Source organism: Pteropus vampyrus, unplaced genomic scaffold (genome assembly GCF_000151845.1).
Source record: "Pteropus vampyrus isolate Shadow unplaced genomic scaffold, Pvam_2.0 Scaffold21, whole genome shotgun sequence".
Taxonomy (NCBI): domain Eukaryota; kingdom Metazoa; phylum Chordata; class Mammalia; order Chiroptera; family Pteropodidae; genus Pteropus; species Pteropus vampyrus.
The window spans coordinates 7,295,379-7,302,712 of NW_011888802.1; the positions used below are offsets into that span (position 1 = coordinate 7,295,379).

General features: G+C 30.1%; 1 long non-coding RNA gene and 1 pseudogene across 1 annotated transcript in view; one reads left to right on the forward strand and one right to left on the reverse strand.

Annotated features, from left to right (window-relative positions):
* Positions 1-7,334, forward strand: part of LOC111736644 — a 79,626-nt gene that overhangs the window by 8,150 nt on the left and 64,142 nt on the right. The window lies entirely within an intron of this gene.
* On the reverse strand, positions 5,399-5,516 carry LOC111736661 (annotated as a pseudogene).

Below are 7,334 nucleotides of genomic sequence, written 5' to 3' on the forward strand. Positions count from 1 at the left end.
ATAATTCTTTAACTCTAGCCTCTATTTTTGCTTCAAATATTAGCTAAGATATTGCTTCTTCTAAAATGCCTTTCTTCTAAAACCACCAACAGATTGGGTCAGATCTCCTTCTAAATATAGGTTATATATAGTTCCCTGGGGTTCCTCCACACTTAACCTTTAACCTAAGGAATAGGCACAAAATATATGTCTCTATATATGTTCTTAATACATATGTACATATGGGCGTGTGTGTGTGATTATTTTGAAGATAAGAATTTATTGACTACACACTGAATTTTCTATACCTGGCATCTATATTATACATGTGCTAAATGTATGGTGAATGAATGAATGAATTCACAATCTATGAAACAGAAAATGTGCATGTATAAGAAACTACACTATAATAAAATAAGTACACTACCATGGTATAGTATCTGAACGTATTGTTCAGCTGTGTGATAAACAAGTGTTCAGACTGAGTCAGATTGGGCCAGATTGGGTCCAAGACAGTTTTCTTTTAGATTATGAGGAAAAAAGTCTCAGCTTGATAATGACCTGTTCTCTAAAGATCATGCTATATTTAAAAGTTTGTTTCTTTAAAAAAAAATGATTTTGAAGTATATACAAAAGAAATGCACATATTTAATGTGTACAATTTGATGTCTTTGAACATATGCAAATGCCCATTATTTCCTCACCACAATTGAGGAGATAGACACATTCAACACTGCTCAAAGTTTCCTTGTGCACCCTGCTCTTGTGGTAGAACACTTAACAAGATATCGACACTCTTAAATTTTGAACTATATAATACCATGTTAACGACGGGCTCTATGTTGTATAGCAGACATCTAGAACTTATTCACCTAGAATAACTGGAACTTTATGTCCATGGAATGACTTCCCATTTCCTTAATCAGCCAGCCCTTGGTAACCTCTACTGTATTCTCTGCTTTTATGTGTTTAACTGTTCGATACCTTTATGAGTGGAATCATAGAGTGTTTGTGACTGGCTTATTTCACATAGCATCATGCTCTCCAAGGTCATCGATGTATTGCAGATACCAGTATTGCCTTCATTTTTAAGGCTGTATAGTATTCCACTGTATATATATACCACATTTTTTTAATCCATTCACCTGTCGATGGATGCTTGGTCTTTTTCCATAACTTGGCTATTGTGAATAATGCTGCAATGAACATGTTTCCATGTACTTCTGCAGATATCTCTTTTAGACACTTATTTTGTTTCCTTCAGCTATATACCTAGAAGATGAATTGCTGGATGTTATGGTAGTTCTGTTTTTAATTTTTGAGGAATCTCCATTCTGTTCTTCATAATGACTGTGCCAATTTATGTTTTTACCAACAGTGTAGCAGGGTTGCTTTCTCTTAACATCCTCACCAACACTTACTAACAGATGCAAAATGATATACCATTGTGGTTTTGATTTGCCTGGTGATTAATAGTATTGAGCACCATTTTATGTACAATCAAGAGCTTACACTGGTTTAACTTATTTTTTGACTTTACGGTAGTGTAAAAGGGATACATATTTAGTAGTAACTGTAGTTCCAATTTTGAATTTCAATCTTTTCTGACTAGTGATATGTGGTATGATACTCTCTGTGATGCTGGGCAGTGGCAGCAAAATGATTTTGCCCAATCGTAGGCAAGCATGTTTAAGGTAGGCTAGGCTCAACTATAATGTACAGTAAGTTAGGTTTATTAAATGCATTTTTGAGTCGTGATATTTTTAATTTATGATGGGTTGATTGGAACGTAACCCACTCATAATCAAGGAGCATCTGCACTTATCAGACATTTGTATATTTTCTTTGGAGAAAATGTCTATTCAGATCTTTGTCTATTCTTTAAATGGAATTCTTTTTTCCTATTCAGTTGTACAAGTTCCTTATATGCTTTGGAAATTAACCCCTTCTCAAGTATATAGTTTGAAATGTTTTCTCCCAATCCAGAAGTTTTTGCTAGTTCTATTGATTGTTTACTCTCTAGAAGCTTTTTAGTTTGATATAATTCCACTTATCTATTTTTGTTTTTGTTCTCCATGTTTCTGGTATCATAGCCATGAAATCATTGCCAAGACCAATGAAAAGAAGCTTTTCTCCTTATTTGCGTCTGGCAGGTTCATAGTTTCAGGTCTTATGTTTAAGTCTTTAACCGATTTTTTGTTTATTTTTGTGTATGGTATCAGATAAAGTACAAATTAAGATGCAACTTAATTTTCTTTGCATGTGGATATCCAGTTTTCCCAACACCATTTGTTGAAGAGACTATCTTTCTTTGATTGTGTATTCTTGAAACTCTTGTTAAAAATCACATAATTATATATGTGTGAGTTTATTTCTGGACTCTTTATTCTGTTCCATTTGTCTGTCTTTATGCCAGTGCCATACTGTTTTGATTACTGTAGCTTTGTACTGTATTACGAAATCAGGAAGCATGATACGTTCAGACTTTTTGTTTTTTCTTGAGATTGCTTTAGCTGTTCTGAGTCTTTCGTGGTTTCACATCAAGTTTAGGATTGTTTTCTTTTTCTAGTTCTATAAAAATGACATTGGGATTTTCATGGGGATGACAATCTTTTGATCATTTTGGGTAGCATGAACATTTTAACAATATTAATTATTCTAATTGTGCTTTAATTGTATTCATCAATGTTTCATGATTGTCAGTGTAAAGTCTTTCATCTCCTTGGTTAAGTTTATTCCTAAATTTATTTTCTTGATTTTGATATTTTGTAAATGGGATTATTTTCTTAATATTGGATGATGTGAGTTTAGTATTTGTGTTTAGATTCATGATGTAGAAGAATACCAAAAACGAGGAAAGGTAACAAAACAAAAGAGATTTTTGTATGTTTACTTTGCATCTTGCAACTTTACTGAATTTATTTATTAATTCTAACATTTATTTGATGGTGTCTTTAGGATTTTTTTAAAATATAGGATTATATCATCTGTAAACATAGATAATTTTACTTTCTTTCTGATTTAGATTTAAATTATTTTTCTTGCCTAATTACATTGCAGAGATTTCAGGTATGTTGAACTTCACAGCGAGTATCCTAATTTTGTTATTTATCTTAAAGGAAAAGCTTTCTATTTTTCACAGTTCAGTACGATTTTAACTGTAAGCTTTCATACATGGTCTTTGTTATGTTGAGACAATTTCTTCTATACCTAGTTTATTGAGCATTTTTATCAAGAAAGAGTGGTGAATTTTGCTTTTTTCTACAAATTAAGTTCATGGGATTTTTATTCTTTATTCTGTTAATAGGATGTATTACACATTTTTATTTGCAAAAGTTGAACTCTCTTTGCATCCCAGGGATAAATTTCACTTTTAAATTTCAGATATTAAATTTAATATTTAAATTTGAATTATGTTATTTAATGTAGCATAAAGAAATAAATAATAAAAACAATTGTTTATTTAAGTTTTACATAAGTTCAAAATAAGCATAAACAGACAGTAATTGAAGAATGCATGTTAAAATGACTACTTGGGTTAAGGAAACTAATAAGAATTAATAACCCGCATAGTTTCCTTTGTGAATGTGATTTAGTGGTGACCCTAGTGTTTTTATCGGTATAAATTTAAATGTCCAAAAAATATTTTAGTAGGGTCTTGAGGTAGAAGAATGCCAAAAATGAGGAAAGGTAACAAAACAAAATAGATCATACTCGCATTAAGAAAAAATATAGTACCAATTGATGGTTTCTGGAAATACGTAACAAAATGTATTAAAGTATTTTATACATAAACACATATATGTATATTTTCATGATTTTTAGTTTTATATTTTATTTATCCAATTATTCTGTTATTGCTACCTTAACTCATTTAATAAGATCTTAAATTATCTTGTATTTTATAATATAAAAGAAAAATAACTAATTTAATTACTCTAAACAGTTTTTTAAATTACGAATAAAATTTGTGGCATGTAACAATTTGGCAAAAATGCGAACATTGAAACTAACTTTCCAATTTCATTAAAGGATAAAGAAAAACATAAAATAATATATTTGAAAGATGTACCATTTCAATGATGGTATGGAATTTTTGTTGAAATAGCTCTGTTATTTGGAAGAATTATCACTATACAGTGAGAATGGAAAAGGAAATAAAAAATACAATGTATACCTTATCTCATTAGTTAAGAGAGAAGTTCAGGAGACATTATTGTCTTCAGTGACTCCAGGTTCATTTTTTGCCACATTCTCCTAAAATATAGTTAGGAGAAATATACCACATGGAAATCTGGGACACTTAATGAAGTTAGCTATATTTTAATCACACATTTAGATATTAACATAATACCTAATGTAACTTTGGATTATGTTCATTTTTTTCACTTTGTATTAGCAATATTTAAATTGCTTTGATTATGTACTTGCTTCCCCTTGTTTATCATTGTCAAAAATATATATAATAAACAATAAATACATATATTATCTAGTTACAGTCATATGCTTGCTATTCATTAAATGTCTGTTGACCTGGAGAGTACAAGTATAAGTTGATTTTGTCATTTTTAAATGAAAATCATAGGAAGCTAGAAAGACACATAAAATGATTTAGAGGTATAATGAATAGTTTACCTTAAATTTATATAACTCCGACTCTGATTTTTGTAGAGAATGTTTCATTTCAATTTAATTAGTTACATTATTTTATCAAGTGGTTCTATTTTGGTGATTGACAAATATGCAAATGTGAAATGACTTCAGTAACATTCAATTATGTCTTTAGTTAATATTTTTAAGCTCTTAATCATAAAAATAAACTTTCATGAAATGTGAGCCATATGATGCCTACATAAATTAAAATATTTTTCAAATTTTGAGACAATTTATATGTAATGCTATCATTAAGACACCTCCCTCCCCAAGAAAAAGTGTACCTAGACTCATCATTTAGGACAATATAATCTTTGAATATTTTTAGTGAAGTATAAGTCAAAAGCTATATGTTAAGAAACGTTTGTAACTATAGGAAATCATCATGTTTTCCTCCATTGATGTATGACCTGAAATATTTTTATAATAACTGAGACACACAATCAAGAAGTAGAAAAAAAAATTAGTAGAACATGACAGCTGTTATAGTTTACACATAACCTCTTGCACTGTAGAAATATACTTTCTAAAAGTAGTTAAACAAACACAAAATATCATATGTTGGTTTAAAATTGTATCGTATTAGCTAATTATAATTTTAAAAAGTGATTGCATTTCCCTAATGAAATACAAATATTGTCAATAGAATATTTATCCCAAGAAGCCTAAGTTAGATGATTTATTTTTTATTATTTTTTAGGCGAGGCAAACCTCCCAGATTGCAAGGACCTTGTCAGCATACAATCTCTTATTTTTTCCTTTTCTATGCCTACAGCACCTGGTCTTCCTAGGTGGTCTCCCATTCGAATACAACCAGGCCCAACCCTGCTTAGCTTCCTAGATCAGGCAGGATGGGGCTTGTTCAGGGTAGCATGGCCATAGACCTAAGTTAGGTTATCTAGAAAGAGAATTTTTGTTACAAAAACAGCAGACAAATAAAAACAAATATTTTCTTCCTAAATTGCCTTTAACAATTTAGATTTTTGTTTTTCATCTTTTATGAGATAGTTGCAGAGTTCAGTGGAAAAGAATTTTAAAACATTTTATAATAGTACTTTAGGAAATTTTTGCTCAATATTTTCCAAAGATTCTTTTGTTAAATGAGGAAACCTGAGATTTCACAGATGAAGGTAGGCATTTTAGACATACTTGGAAGGGTTTTTCCACCCAGATATTTTGCAATTTGGTTAAGGAAGCATATGTTGAACATATAGTATGAGGAGAGTGCTGCACTGGCTAAGTGCTGTGAGGATACTAAGCTGGATCAAATATCCCTGCTCTCCAAAAGCTCAGAACATAGTTGGAGAGCTTGAAGACCATTAGCGTGGTAAAAACTACACATATATGCAAGCCTAATTTTTTAAAGAGATGGAAAAGAGACTAATTTAAGCTAAGAAATGCATATTTGAGGGAACGAGTTTGAATTGTGTCTCAACTGTTAATAAAAACTGTTAAAAGCAATACTTTCTATGCTTTATAGTTCTAAATGAGGTCTGGAAGAGGGAGAATAAAGGTCTGGAAGAGGGAGAATAAAAGAGAGTTATAAGAATAGTCAGTTGATCAGTGTGTTAGGAGACGGTGGAGGAACAGGGTAGTGTAGCATGATTTCAGAATTGTAGCTCCTTAGGGAATATTTCCACATTTGCATCTTCCACTACTAGCTACAATATTATTAAAGGCAATCACAGAAACACTCAAAATCAGATATATTAAAATTATAAGTATGTGTATTTTGGCATATAAATAGGTATATTAAAGATAATCTAATCATGCATTCTCTCTTTATATCTTTGAGTTTCTAGTTTTATAAACCCATACTCTTTACCTCTTATAACGGGTATTTTGGGGAAATTGCCTCTGTAGGAGGTCTTGAAGATTGAGAATAATAGAGTTCTCTTCTTATTTGTTCCTTGTGCTCACAAAGAAACCAAGTTCAAGGGTTTAAATGTGGTTTGTCCTTTCACAGCTAGAGATAATGACCTTCCTGCTTATAAAAAATATAATAAAAATATTCTGAGGAGTGTGTTTTTGTTTTTAAAATCAAAACACAGATTATATTTTACTATACGAAATACAAAATCTCCCCAAAAGTGAAATGTTACATTCAATTTTATTTTTATTATCTACAGAGTAAATATATAATAGAAAGAATATAACAAAAGCTTAAAAAATGCCTCTGTGTTTATGAGAAAGTTATATTCTTAATTTTTTATGTACATTGTAAATTTGATATGACTGACTGCTATTTACTTCTCTGTTGTATTTTTTTTCTCCTTTAATTTGCTAATACCATCAAAGTTAAATTTTACATGTGATTTTAATGAGATGGATCTTCGTTTCTCTTTATGAATTTATTTAAATGTATGATTTTTTAGATGTAGACAGCCAATGAAATAAAAAAATATGTATACAATATTTAATATTGAGTGAGCCCATCTTCCAAAACTTTTCTTTTTATTTGAAGCTAAGATACCGCGTTTTCATCATGACAACAGTCATGCCATATTACTTTCATACAAATAAGTATATTAAGTCTAATATGGGATTCAACTTGATATGTGATTCCATTTAAAGGTGAAACTATCTCAATTTCTTGATTTGTTGTAGTCTTTTTAAAATTTTGTTTATAGTCTATGGTTTTTTTTATATATAGTATTAGAGCAATTGACTGCATTTGTTTTTTCATACTTTTCCCATCTGCT